Genomic DNA, 14,772 nt, shown 5'->3' with positions numbered 1-14,772 from the left:
TGAAACCCCATCTCTACTAAAATACAAAAATTAGCTGGGCATGGTGGCGTGCGCCTGTAGTCCCAGCTATCCCAGCTACTCGGGAGGCTGAGGCAGGAGAAATGCTTGAACCTGGGAGGCGGAAGTTGCAGTGAGCCGAGATTGCTCCACTGCCCTCCAGCTTGGGCGACAGAGCAAGACTCCGTCTCAAAAAAAAAAAAAAAAAGTTTAGATTCCCACCTTTTACCTTACACCAAAATAAATTCCAGCTGGATAAAAGATGTGACTGGAATAAAAAAATTAAATTGTAAAATCTCTAGAAAGGAACGTGGAAGAGCCATTTTGAAGACATTATAATAGTTCTGGAGTAGGAAAGGTCTTCTGTGTGTGATTAAAAAAAACTTGCATGGGGGAAAAAAGCATAAATAAAATAAAAGATATATGACAGACACAGGTTGAATTTCCTTGACATATAAAGAGGTCTGTATGGCGTAGCCATACAATGGAACATCATGCAACAATAAAGAAGAATGAAGTACTGATACATGGTACAACATAGATGAAACTTTATTTATTTATTTATTTATTTATTTGGAAACGGTGTCTTGCTCTGCCGCCCAGGATGGAGTGCAGTGGTGTGATCTTGGCTCACCGAAACCTCCACCCCCGGGTTCAAGCAGTTCTCTTCCCTCAGTCTCCTGAGTAGCTGGGACTACAGGCGCATGCTGCCATGCCCGGCTAATTTTTTGCATTTTAGTAGAGATGGGGTTTCACCAGGTTGCCCAGGCTGGTAACTCCTGAGCTCAGGCTCTGCCTGCCTCAACCTCCCAAAGTGCTAGGATGAGAGGCATGAGCTACCTCGCCTGGCCAGATGAACCTTGAAGCCATTATGTGAAGTGAAAGAAGCCAGCCACAAATGACCATATATTGTATAATTCCATTTATACAAAATGTCCAGAATAGGCAAAACTATGGAGACAGAGAGTAGATTAGTGGTTGCTTAGGTGTGGGGGTGTTTGGTGGGGGAGGCATGGAGGTGTATGGTGTATGCATGGTGGGGGTGATTGCTAATGGGTACTGGGTTTCTTTTGACAGGGAGACAAAATGTTCTAAAATTAGATTGTGATGACAGTTGCGCAGCCCTGTAAACATACTAAAACCACTGAATTGTACATTTCATATGGGTGAATTTTATGGTATGTGGACTGTATCTTAAGAAAGCTGTTAACAAAAAATCAATACAAATAAGGCCAAAAACACAAAAGCAAAATGGACAATGAATATAACCAGACAATCCATGGGAAAAGAAGTACCTCTTAGGCCCATGAAAGATGCTCAACAGTGCTCATAATAAGAGAAATACATTAGCCGGGTGTGGCGACACGCACCTGCAGCGCCAGCTACTAGGGAGGCTGAGGCAGGAGAATCACTTGAACCCGAGAGACAGAGGCTACAGTGAGCTAAGACTGCGCCACTGCACTCCAGCTGGGGCGACTAAGTGAGACCCTGTGAAAAAAAAAAACAGAGAGAGAAAAAAATACAAGACTGAGCATGGTGGCTCATACCTGTAATCCTAGCACTTTAGGAGGTTTAGATGGGAGTATTGCTTGAGCCCAGGAGACCAGTTTAAGCAACAAAGTGAGAAGGGTATCTCTACAAAAAAATCAACAAAATTAGCTGGGTGTGGTGGCACGTATCTGTAGTCCCAGCTACTTGGGAGGCTAAGGTGGGAGGATTGCTTGAGCCTGGGAAGTTGAACCTGCAAAAGTGATATAAAAGTACAATGAGTATCATTTTCACCTGTTCGGCTGGGAAATTTCAAACAAAGTATGATAATGTGCTGTTGGTCTGACTGTAAGGAAACGCTGTACACTGATGGTGGAAATCAAGACAGTTCAGCCTTTGAGAAGGGCAATTTGGTAATATCTATATAATTAACACATTCATACCCTTTGTCCCAGCCTGGAGCTACCATGTGCCCATGAACTGTCTTCTTCTAGGCTTGTTTGCTGTGAGATAATGAGGCTTTACATAATTAAACTCTTATTATGATGGGTTTTCTGGTCTGTGAGACCAAAATGAAAACTGATAATTGTAGCAATTCCACTTCCAGGAATTTATTCTAACGTGTTTTCCCTACGTGTTTTTCTTTTTCTTTTTTTTTTTTTGAGACAGAGTCTGGCTCTGTCCCCCAGGCTGGAGTGCAGTGGCACCATCTCGGCTCACTGCAAGCTCCGCCTCCCGGGTTCACGCCATTCTCCTGCCTCAGCCTCCCAAGTAGCTGGGACTACAGGCGCCCGCCATCACGCCCGGCTAATTTTTTTGTATTTTTAGTAGAGACAGGGTTTCACTATGTTGGCCAGGATGGTCTCGAACTCCTGACCTCGTGATCTGCCCACCTCGGCCTCCCAAAGTGCTAGGATTACAGGCTTGAGCCACCGCACCTGGCCACGTGTTTTTCATAGCAATGAATTGGGAACCACCCAAATTTCCATCTAAAGAAGAGTAGTTAAATACATTATGGCACCTCCATATACTGCCATGCAGGGAATACAGTATTGCTTTACAAAGGAATGATGATGCTCTTCATGTGCAATGGACAATGATCTCCAAGATGTGTTGTTAAGAGCCCCATGTACGGTTGGGCACAGTGGCTCACGCCAGTAATCCTAGCACTTTGGGAAGTCAAGGTGGGCAGATTGCTTGAATTCAGGAGTTCGAGACCAGCCTAGGCAACATGGCAAGATCCTGTCTCTACAAAAAATACACAAACTTTAGCCAGATGTACTGGCATGCACTTTTAGTCCCAGCTACTTGGGAGGCTGAGGTGGGAGGATTGCTGGAGCCTGGGAGGTGGAGGTTGCAGTAAGCCAAGATCACACCACTACACTGCACTCCAGCCTGGGTGACAGAGTGAGATCCTGTCTAAAAAAAAAAAGAAAAGAAAAAGCCCTGTGTATGATATGCTACTATTTATGTAAAAAGCTACAATATATGTATATATTATACTTGTAAATATAGAGAAAATCTCTGGGTGGAGATGTGGAAAGTGATAATTGTGTGGTGGAGGGCTGGGATGTGAGAGACTCACTTTTCACTGCATATCCTTTTTGTGCCTTTTGAATTTTATACCATGTGTAAATTGACCTATTCAAAATGATAAACAGAATAAAGGATGCCACGCCAGGAAGATGGTGCACACTGAGAATAGGACTGTTTCTACCTTCACTTCACAACTATCAGATATGGCTCCAGATATGCAGCTTCTCCAGAACACCAGGGAAATTCGAAAAGCACAGTCTTGTTGCCCAAAAGCTGGGTTATGGTCCTGGAGATGGATTCTAATTTGCCATGTGCCTTTAGTCGGGTTACTTCCCATCTCAACCTCTGCTGGACCACCTGACTCCTAGGGGCCTTCCAGATCTCAGGCTCTGCTTCTGCCGCTCGGCCAATACAAGGCTCACTAGACAGCCACCAGATGGCGCGCTGACCCTGCTTCCAAAGGAAGATGAGGCTGGGCCCATCCAGCTTTTACAAACGATGGGTGTCACTGGAGGGAATTTTAATACTGAAAGTATCAAAAAGGTCACTTCTGTAATCCCAGCACTTTGGGAGGCCGAGGTAGGGGGATTGCTTGAGCCCAGGGGTTAGAGACCAGCCTGGGAGATATAGCAAGACCCTTATCTCTATTTATTTATTTAGAGACGAAGTGTTGCTCATTGCCCAGGCTGGAGTGCAGTGGCACGATCTCGGCTCACTGCAACCTCTGCCCCCCGGGTTCAAGGGATTCTTCTGTCTAAGCCTCCCAAGTAGCTGGGATTACAGGCGTGTGCCACCATGCCCGGCTAATTTTTTTTTTTGTTTGTATTTTTAGTAGAGACGCGGTTTCGCCATGTTGGCCAGGCTGGTCTCGAACTCCTGACCTCAAGTGATCCACCCACCTCCGCCTCCGAAAGTTATGAGATTACAGGCGTGAACCACCCCACCTGGCACCCCCATCTCTATTAAAGAAAAAAAAAAAGAAAGCATCAAATGGGTGTGATTCAGGGAGCTGCATAAAACAAAAAGAGGTGCTGAGGGCTGAGTTTCTCCAGGAGTCAGATGGTGGAAGACACAGTCAAGTGCCCTCAACCAGGAGGGCAGGGTGGCCTAGCATAAGAGGCTAGCGGGACTGCAGGCTGGCAGGAGGTTTCAGCCTCCCTGTGAGCTGGGGAGGCCTTGGCTGGGGCAGAGAGCCATGAAGGGCATGAGCTGTGGAATCAGGGGTGGGCAGGTCTGTTGACCTCTCTGAGCTTGTTGCCATCTGTAAAATGGGGTAATTCTGTCAACTGTGATATTGATTGTCATTCTTTTAATAGTGTTTGTTCTTGACACATTAGAAAGCTCAGTAAATGTAGCTGTTATGTCTATATATAACAGGGAAGCTGCCTCTACAGAGGACACCTTTTCTTGGGGCTTGATGTCTAGGCTCCTAGCCCAGAGGGTAGGCACGAGGGCTTCTTGGAGGAGGGAGACACCCGTGTGAGGCAGCGGTACTCTGTAGGAGCTGTTCATTGCTGGGCTCAGAAGGAATTCCCTAGTTGTCTAATGTATGGCAAACACCGCAATTACTTTTGCACCAACCTAATAGATATTTCCCAGTTTTTCCTTTTTATGTGGACATGTGAGGAAAGTCCTGTGTATCTTTGCCTTAAAATGGTTCTGTTTAAATGTTATAAAGTATAAATGCTATGGATTAAAAAGAGCGGGTGGCCTTTTTAAGACATTTCTGGCTGAAGCCAGCATTTGAAACTGCTGGAAACCACTAGGGCTGTTAATGTGTAATTTTTAGCGACTCCGGGCAAAGTGACCTTTTCTCCAGAGCAGAGATTGGCGTTAGTGGGGAGGGGTGCCGGCAGGATAAATGCTGCAGTGGGACACTCTTCTCCGGAGTGAAAGTGACCAAGTGGGAGGAGCGTCTGCCTCAGGCCTCTGCACTTCTTCCTCTCTTTCTCAGCTGAAGGAATCTTGGAACTATGCGCTTATAAGAAGGGAAATCTTTTTTCCCCCCGCGGAAAGGGGCTCTTTGCTCACCACATGAGGTTGTACCTCCTGGAAGAGGCTCCTTGTTAATTCCATCAAGGGGGCATATCAGCTGGCTTTGGCCCTGGTGGAATAGAGTGGAAATTGGTTTTCCTTCCTCAAAAACAGGACCAAAGTCTTTCCTGAGAGCAGCAGATTCCAGTCTTTATTTCTCCAGAACAGTGCTTCCAGAACCTTCCTGTTAAAATGCAGATTCCCAGTGGCCATTACACAGTGATTCTCAAGAGGGTAGGTCTGGTGACTTGGTCCTGACAGGCCTGGTGGCAAAAAGCAGTTCCAGCTGCCTCAGCCCTCCAGCAGGGGCTGGCGGATGACAAGGACATGGAAAGACCCCAGAGCATGGATGGGAGGGAGCTGGCTCAGGGGCCACAGGGCCCAACCTCAGGGGTGCAGGCTGAGCAGGCAGGTAGGGCAACACTACCCCAAAGCAAATAGCAGGGTGGCCTCTAGGTCTGAGGGGAAGGAGGTGGAGTGGGAGAACATTGCATTTGCAGTCCAAGCTCTACTCCTTACCACCTGGGTGACCTCAGACAAGTCACTCAGCCACTTGGGCCTCACCTGTAAGTTGGGCATGGTGATTCCTGCCTGGCATCTGATAGAAACTCAACAGAGGTAGTGGTTTTCTTCCTTGCATTAGATTATCTGAACTTGGCCCTCAGGTCCCTTGGGGAACAGGCCTCAGAGTGTCTCTTGTGCTGTGAGAATAGGGGAGGGAGTGAGCTAGGCCTACGCCCTTTGTAACAGTACCCACACATACCCCTGCCCCTGCTGCGGATCTCCTTGGCTCACCTGTTCCAGTCGCTCCCGGATTCTTGGTCTCTTATGGCAACTGAAAGTACAGATGGTCGTGACTGTCTCCTGGGTCCTTATCAGGCCTCAGTTTCCCTAGGGGTGAAATGAGGCAGGCTGAGATGCCTTTGGGGCTCCTTGCAGCTCTGGCCAAATCTTGCAAGAGGATTTGTTCTGCCCTGTGCTGACTGAGGCAGGGAAGGGGAGCCATGTCATCCTTCATGGCCCTGCTGCAGGCGTCCCCTGGGGACCTCGGCTGACTTCCTGACTACTTTCAGGTTCTCCTCATGGACATGAGGCTTTGTCTGAATGCAGTGGTCAGATTTTTCACCGTGAACCCACCAGAAAGAAGGGGAGAAGTCCTCTCCATGATTGTCCAAATCAGAGTGGCTTTTTGGCTTTAGCCTGACTCTGTTACTTTTACGGTGTGACTCTGAGCTTATCTGAGCTTTCTGTATCCAGCCTCCTCATTAGCAAATAGAGGGGGGGAAGAGGTGGTCCCTGTAGGGCCTTTCTGTAAAGGCAGACACACTTGGTCCCACTGTGAGACTCTGTACATTTCCACTGAAGATCCATTCCTCATGCTTTGAGGGCCCTTTTTGAGGCTGGCTGGGGAGCCAAAGCTCCCTCTTCCTGAGCATTTTAGCTGTGGGGTTTAGACAGGTCCACTGGCCTAGTGGAAGCATGAAGCCCTCATTCACAGAGTGGGCACGATTTTGACTGCCTTGCCCACTTCACAGGTTCAGAGAGTGGACAGAAGGGTCCACTAGAAAGTAAGTACTGTGCTGGGTATGGTCGATTACGAGGTCCATTTTTGCAGCCCCAAGCAGGGGGGAAGTGGGAGCTGATGTTCACTTTTGATGCTTGGACTGGGATGCCTGACAGCAGCCTGGCCCCGGCAGCAATCTGCCTTCAGCATCCTGGAGCCCCTCAGCATGCCCCTCACCACACCCAGCCACAGGAGGTGGCGTCCTAGGGGAGGGTCGTGGGCCTTCCGAGGCTCCTGAGCTGTTAAGTGGTGAGGGAGCCAGGTGGACAGGTGGTACCAGCCCATCCCCAGCCTCAGCCCACTCCTGCCCGTCACGGCTCCTGCTCCCTGCTCTGAAGGCAGGGCTGCTGGGGCCACCGAGGCCACTGGCATGACTATCAGGACATCTGATTCTTGAGTTGGAGGCTGCTGTGCAAATGTGAGGCCGAGGAGAGCCCGGAAGATTCCATTACAGTGTTTTGACAATCTTCTCCCTTGGCTGTGCCACAGGCTCTCCTTGGCCTCCCTGCCAGGCAGGGGAGTAGCTTGTTCTCAGCTCTGGAAGCAGCAGCTGGGGCATCCCGGGCCCTCCCAGCCCACAGAGAAGGGCTTGCTATGTACCCTCCTGCCGTTCCCCTGCCTAGGCTTGTGTAGAGAGAGTGATCTTACAGAGGGTAGGCGTTGGGCTACGAACATCTGTCAGGAGTGAGTGATGCCAGGTGAATCTTCTAGAAACTCTAAATTCCATGAATTTTTCCTCCACTCTGAAACTTTTGCTGGCTCCCTGCTGCCTGTGAGTAACAGAGCTAAGAGCTGAACATCCTGTCTGGTGGATGCCTCCAATGTCTCTTCCATTCTCTCCTGCCTTTCCGTACTCCTTCCCTTCTCCCCACACTTTCACAACCATCTTTGATGCCTATTAAGTGTAGGTATGGCCTGAAGCTCCAGAGATAAAACCACAAAAGAGACGGACACAGCCCCGGACTCATGGAGCCTCACCCCCTCCCCTTCCTAAGGAGATCCCCGGGCTCTTCTCATTGTTCTCCAGCACTCTGGGAACATTCCCCCATGGGGCCTTTGCTCAATTTCCTGCACCTGAAATGCTGTTGCCATGTGCTAGATCCCACCATTCCTTCCAGGCTCAGTCAGGCCCAGCCCCGGCCCCATGTCCACACCTCCCCAGCCTTGGAGCCCTCTCTGTCTCACTTGGCACTCAGCCCACACACCTTTACCTTGACCTTCATTTCTGTCTACAAGGCTCCATCAGCCCTGTGCTCACACTCATGCTGGCAGGCAGGAGCGGGTCCTATCCAAGTCCCTCCCTGGGGCCCAGCTCCTAGTACTGGAGAAGGGTGTGGGGGTCCCCATGGGGTCAGCACTGGGCTCATCCAGGAATGCAGACCTGACTGGCTGGGCTGAAGGGCTTTAGGGGCAATTTTGCATCAGGATCTGTGGTGCTTCTTGGCCAGCCTCATCTGAAGGGAAGCAGGCAGACCACAAGGGAAATAAATAAAAGCATAGCAGAGCATAGCACTGAGGTTTGTATGGTTCCTGCCACACAGCCCAGTCCTCATGCACTCAGGAGAAAGGGCTAAGTCACAGAGAGGAGGCTGAGTACAAATCCGAAGCGTTTTCACTAAACCCACCGTGAAAGTTTGGAGCACCAGACAACATGCTCTGAAGTTGCAGGATGGAGTGTCACAGTAGGTGGGTGGGGTTTGAGGACTGTGCTCATTGGGGCAGACTCTGCAGCCTGAGCAGCAGGATGGCCCACCTGTCTTGACTGCTGTAGGCAAAGAGGAGCCTGTCTCCTTGAGCAGCTCCAGCCCCAAGCGGCAGGTAGCAGAACGATTGGGCCACATGGCACCTTGTCCCTCACCCTGGTATGCGTGCCAGCCTAGGCAGAGGTTACCCCATAGTGGTTTAGATGGGATGAGACCCTTTGGGACTCCTGGAAAAATTTGGGAGAGTAATTTTAATATGTGAAGGAACAGCCAAAGAAATGGGGTTTCATGGGCTCTGGGGATTTTCCATTTACCCTCCGCCTGCTAGGGCCTGAGAGACCTTGTTTCCCTAGGCAGAGGCACAATGTTTTAGATTAGCTCCTGCCCCATTGACCTTTGCTTGATGTCTGGCTTGTGCCAGCAACAGCCCATGGGGACCTCACGGTTGCTTGTTACATCCATATACTGATATGTGTCCAGCTTCGAGTGACACTAGTGACACCTGTGCTGACAGCTGGCCTGGTCTGGGGTGGGCAGAAGTTGACCAGAAGCATTGATCGCCTCCCCGCTGACCCTCTCATAAAGAGGCATGGGGGACTTACACCCCCTACCGTGGCCATCAGAACAAAACAGGTGTGGGTGGGAGTGCTTAGCTCATCTGCTGGGCCGTATGCAAAGCCTCTATGGTTTGTTTTTTCCTAAACAGCTTCTTTGAGATAAAACTGACATAAAATAAACTACACATATTTAAAATGTAGAATTGGGTAAATTGACAGATGTATATACATGTGAAGCCATCACAGAGAGCAAATGCATCCTTCGCCCCAAACCTTCCCTTGCTCCCCTCCTGCTCCCCGCCCCCTGCCCCCCAACTTTTTTTTTTTTTTGAGACAGTGTCTCACTCTATCACCTAGGCTGGAGTGCAGTGGCACAATCACAGCTCACTGCTGCCTAGACTTCCTGGGCTCGGGTGATCCTTCCGTCTCAGCCTCCTGAGCAGCTGGGACCATAGGCGCGTGCCACCACACCTGGCTAATTTTTTTGATTATTTAGTAGAGATTGGGTCTCACTATGTTGCCCAGCTGGTCTTGAACTCCTGGGCTCAAGGAATCCACCCACCTTGGCCTCCCAAAGTGCTGGGATTACAGGCGTGAGCCACTGTGCCTGGCCTGCTCACCTTTTTAATCCCTGCCTCCTCCCCTGGGCCAGGGCAACTGTTCATCTGCTTTCTGCCCCTCTAGATTAACTTCTGTTTTCCGGAACTTTAGAGTAATGGAATCCTTCCATATGTGCCCCTGTTTGTCTGACTCCTTCCTCTTTTTGTGTGTTTCAATAGCTTCTTCCTTTTCATGGCTGTGTTGTATTCCTTGCCATGCATATACCCAGCTAACGTATCCATTTCCCTGTGGATGGACACGCAGGCTGTTTCCAGTTTTGGCCTGTTACAGATAGAGTTTTGAAGCTGGTGCAGACAGGGGAGAGTGCTAGCCAGGGAGCCCAGAGGCCCATTCCCTCCCTCTTTTTTGTGAGACGGAGTTTCACTCTTGTCGCCCAGGCTGGAGTGCAATGGCGCGTTCTTGGCTCACTGCAACCTCTGCCTCTTGGGTTCAAGTGATTCTCCTGCCTCAGCTGCCCGAGTAGCTGGGATTACAGGCGCCCGCCACCACGCCCGGCTAACTTTTTTGTATTTTTAGTAGAGACGGGGTTTCACCATGTTGGCCAGACTGGTCTCGATCTCCTGACCTCAGGTGATCCACCCGCCTTGGCCTCCCAGAGTGCTAGGATTATAGGCGTGAGCGACCGTGCCCGTCCTCCCTCCCCGCTTTGTCTTACTGTTCTCTTCTGAAACGTGAAGCACTGGACTCACAGTTCCTAGGGGCCCCTTGGCCTTAACAGCTGGCTTCCTTCATTTTTCTCTGTTATTGCTGTGCTCCTGTGACAGTGAGGGCCAATGGCAGAGGCTGGGCCTGCTTAGGACCTGGCAGCGCTGGGCTCTGCACTGCCTAAGCCTCATTCCGGAATTCAAGTGGTAAATTTGTAGACCCTCAGCTCCGGTGAGCTTAGGCTACAGAATTTGGAGTTAGAAAGGACCTGAAGCATTGTCTGTATGGTCGCCCGACTGGGTGCATGGGTCCCCTGAAATGCGTGTTGAGGGTCTGCTGGAGCCAGCCCACTATGGCAGCAGAGTGCTGACACTTGAATCCCATCCACCCTGGGGGGCTAGGGAAGGGTGGGGTGGGGCTGGGTTTGTCCCACCCCTACTGTCTCCACTGCCCCCTTACCCCGCCACGGCCAACTGGCCTCCCTCCCTGCCTCCCAGCAACCTCAGCAGTGCCCTACTTAGACCCCGGAGAGGGGTCTGCCCATCTGTTCACCATGATGAAGCTGGAGGGGGTGGTGGCAGTGGGTTCCTATTGTGTCTGTGTCACCAGATTTGGAGATTAACTCCAAATCACTTCGGTCTCAGGAACAATGAAGTGGCTCCCCCACAGCCTGATGTCACCCCACCATCCTGCTGCTCCCTCTGGGAAGGGAGGATCAGGAAGGGATGGGCTCTGGCTTACTCTGCCTTCCAGAAGCTGCTGAAGCAGCATCTGGGATCCCCATTTGCTCTGGGGCAGGGATGAGGTTGGGGGGCACACCTGGGAAGGCAAAAAAAACAATGTGGCCCCAAGGGCCAGAGAGTGTGGCAGCTGGATGGATGTGGAAGGTGGAGCCATGTGGCCTTGGGTTGGAAACCTAGTTCTGCCACTTGGGTGACCTTGGATAAGTAAGGTGACCTCCCTGAGCCCCAGTCACCTCACCTCTGGATGGGGATAATTGTACCTCCCTCTGCAGGGGTGTTGGGAGAATTGAGTAGCACTCCTAGCCCAGCTCCTTGCATATGCTTCATATCTATTGTTTGCTACACACACCTCAGCCCCAACTGATCTAAGAGCCCTGGCCATCAAGTTTCCTGTGGCACATTTCAGCCCTTGGAGGCTGTCCTGAGTGCTAAGGGACAGCCCTCTTGCTCCCTCTCTTCAAGGACAGGACAGGTGCCTGAGAGAGGAAGGGGCTCAAGTCTGAGCTGAGAATGGGCTGGGAAGGGCCATGTCCAGGTCAGGAGCTAGGGATGGGGTTTGGGCTGGGCAGAGCTTGGCTAAATGAAGAAGCCCAGATAAAGTAGTGGTGGCTGGGGGAGAAAGGGTGAAAGCTTAGTCAGGCAAGGAAGCATCTCTCTTTTTTTTTTTTTTTGAGACAGAGTCTCGCAGTGGAGCAGTCTCGGCTTATTGCAACCTCCGCCTCTTGGGTTCAAGCGATTCTCCTGTCTCAGCCTCCTGAGTAGCTGGGATTACAGGCGTGAACCACCACTCCCTGCTAATTTTTGTATTTTTAGTAGAGACAGGGTTTCACCATGTTGGTCAGGTTGGTCTCGAACTCCTGACCTGGTGATCTGCCTGCCTTGTCCTCCCAAAGTGCTGGGATTAGAGGCATGAGCCACTGTGCCTGGCCAGGAAGCACCTTCTATCTTTAGCAAGTTCAAATCTCCAGGTCACTGACATCTAGGGACTAGGAAGCTGTGCTGATGTGACTGGAGCCCAGCCACCTGCTGGCTTTGATTAAACAGATAATTTTCAAGAACAGATAAAAGGAGTGATGAGTAGCCAGAGCCAGCAACAGTCCACCAAGAACACGCCAGAATAAATGTCACCCTGAATTAGGGTCCCTTATCTGATTCTGTCCTCTGATATTTTCATCAAAGGCTTGAGTAATGGCACAGAAGGCTATATTACCAAATTAGTGGGTGATATGGGGCCAGGAGAGAGCAGGAAGAGATTTAATGTGGAACCAGGCTTCAACACCTGAAGCATCATCAAAGGCCTGGAGCTACTCAGTGGCAATAAAGTGCAATCTGGCGCTGATATTAAAAAGGGTAACTGCTCAGCTTCGGCACAGGAGAGGCCTGGCTCAAAAGGTAACAGGCTGGGCATGGTGTCTCACACCTGCAATCCCAGCACTTTAGGAGGTGGAGGTGGGTGGATCACCTGAAGTCAGGAGTTCGAGACCAGCCTGGCCAACATGGCGAAACCCCCGTCTCTACTAAAAATACAAAAATTAGCCAGGTGTGGTGGCAGGTGCTTGTGATCCCACCTACTCGGGGGGCTGAGGCAAGAGAATTGCTTGAACCCGAGAGGTGGAGGTTGCAGTGAGCTGAGATCGTGCCACTACACTCCAGCCTGGGCCACAGAGTGAGACTCCATCTCAAAAAAAAAAAAAAAGAAAAAAAAAAGAAATTAACAGGCACTGATTTTTTTCTCTTGTCTTGGAATTTGCCACCAGTATGCACAGCCAAGGACAAAGAGATGCTCTCAGTTCTCCCCAGCCTGAATAACTAAAAGAAAAGGAGGATCCCTCTAGTTGTGGGTTGCCAGCCTCGGAGAGGAAACCTGGCAGAGTTGGAGCTGCAGGCTCCCAGGCATCACTCATAGAAACTGCAGGAAGGGGAGATGGCATCTTCTTCCCAGGTTGGATGTCTACTTTGAAATGAGCTCACTGCTCTGCTCCCAGTGCCTGTTTGAACAAGGGCAAAGAGCTTGGGGAGAGGTGGCAAGGGTCCCTGGGGGCCGTCTCACTTCCATTGTCCAGCATGTATTCCATAGTCAGTAGTGGCCTGGTCGCGTGTTTCCTCTTCCAGGAAACAACAACTGTGGGAGAGTGTTGATCTGGGGAGTCAGCCCGGTCAAAGGCGTGACCTTTTCCCCAGGAACCTTGGTCTCCTCTAGCCAAAGGGCAGAGGTCATTGGCTGAACATTTTGCTGCCCTTTGTCCCGAGTCTAGGCTCTGGGCAGGGTTTGCTCAGGACACGTGGTGAAGTGGGTGAAGTGTTCCTAACTCCTGTCTCCTTTGGATGATGGGTTCTGTGAACCATGTCCACCTGGGGGCTCCTCCCCCCATGGGAACCTGCCCAGTGAGCTGGGAGGCTGGTGAACAGCGGGACACTGCTGGCCCAGAGCTATTGTGACTGGGCTGCAGCCCTGGCCCAGCACATCCATCACCACAGAAATGCCTGTGGCTCTGCCCAGTGCTTCACATACAGGGTGAATGTGGAACAGTCCCTGCTTGCAGGACCTCGGGTCTTTCTAAACTGTAGTTTTGTAATCTGTAAAACAGGGGTATTAATCCTCACTTAAACCACAGTGTTGTTCTTTTTTTTTTGTTTTGCGTTTTTGTTTTTGAGACAGAGTTTTGCTGTTGTCACCCAGGCTGGAGTGCAATGGCGTTATCTCGGCTCACTGCAACCTCCACCTCCTGGGTTCAAGCAATTCTCCTGCCTCAGCCTCCTGAGTAGTTGGGATTACAGGTGCCCACCACCACGCCTGGCTAATTTTTGTATTTTTAGTAGAGATGAGGTTTCACCATCTTGGCCAGGCTGGTCTTGAACTCCTGACCTCAGGTGATCTGCCTACCTTGGCCTCTCAAAGTGCTGGGATTACAGGCATGGGCCACCGCACCCAGCCCCACAGTGTTGTTCTGATGATCAAATGAGAGAGTGATGTGAGAGCTCTGTAAATGCAAAATGCTGTTAATATGGATTCTCAAGGGGGTGCTGTTCACTGGCCAGAGAGGGTCACGGAGGTCAATTCCATCACAGTCCTTGCCCTAAGGGGCTGGCACCACCCACGAGGCCCTCCCCTTGCAGCTGGGAGACTGAGGGGCAGGAGTGTGAGTCTCTGTGTTTGTCCAGATGTGGATGTGGTAAATTTCCAGCATCAGAGTGACTCAACCTCAGAGATTAGCAGTTTTCATCTGAAATCAGAGTCAGAGAAGGCTGGGCCCTTACTGATGTGTGTGTGTGTTTGTGTGTGTGTGTGTGTGTTGGAAAGTTGGGCTATGTGAATACTAACTCTGGCTACACCATTATCTCGCTTCATGACCTTGAATATGTCACTTCCACTCTGAACCAAAATCCCTTCCTCTGAAACAGAGGAGCTGGAACAATTATCTGAGTGAGTGTGTGTGTGTGTGTGTGTGTGTGTGTGTGTGTTTTTTTTTTTTTTTTTTTTGAGACGTAGTCTCGCTCTGTCACCCAGGCTGGAGTGCATGGCGCGATCTCAGCTCACTGCAAGCTCCGCCTCCCGGGTTCACGCTATTCTCCTGCCTCAGCCTCTCCGAGTAGCTGGGACTACAGGCGCCCGCCACCACGCCCGGCTAATTTTTTTGTATTTTTAGTAGAGACAGGGTTTCACCGTGGTCTCGATCTCCTGACCTCGTGATCCGCCCGCCTCGGCCTCCCAAAGTGCTGGGATTACAAGCGTGAGCCACCGCGCCCGGCATATCTTTGCAACTCTTGAGAAAAGGTAATGGCTGCCAGGCTCGGTGGCTCACACCTGTAATCCCAGCACTTTAGGAGGCTGAGGCGGGCAGATTACTTGAGGTCAGGAGTTCAAGACCAGCCTGGCCAACATG

Source organism: Hylobates moloch, unplaced genomic scaffold (assembly GCF_009828535.3).
Source record: "Hylobates moloch isolate HMO894 unplaced genomic scaffold, HMol_V3 SCAFFOLD_13, whole genome shotgun sequence".
In the NCBI taxonomy this organism is placed as follows: Eukaryota; Metazoa; Chordata; class Mammalia; order Primates; family Hylobatidae; genus Hylobates; species Hylobates moloch.
This window is presented reverse-complemented; position numbering follows the sequence as displayed.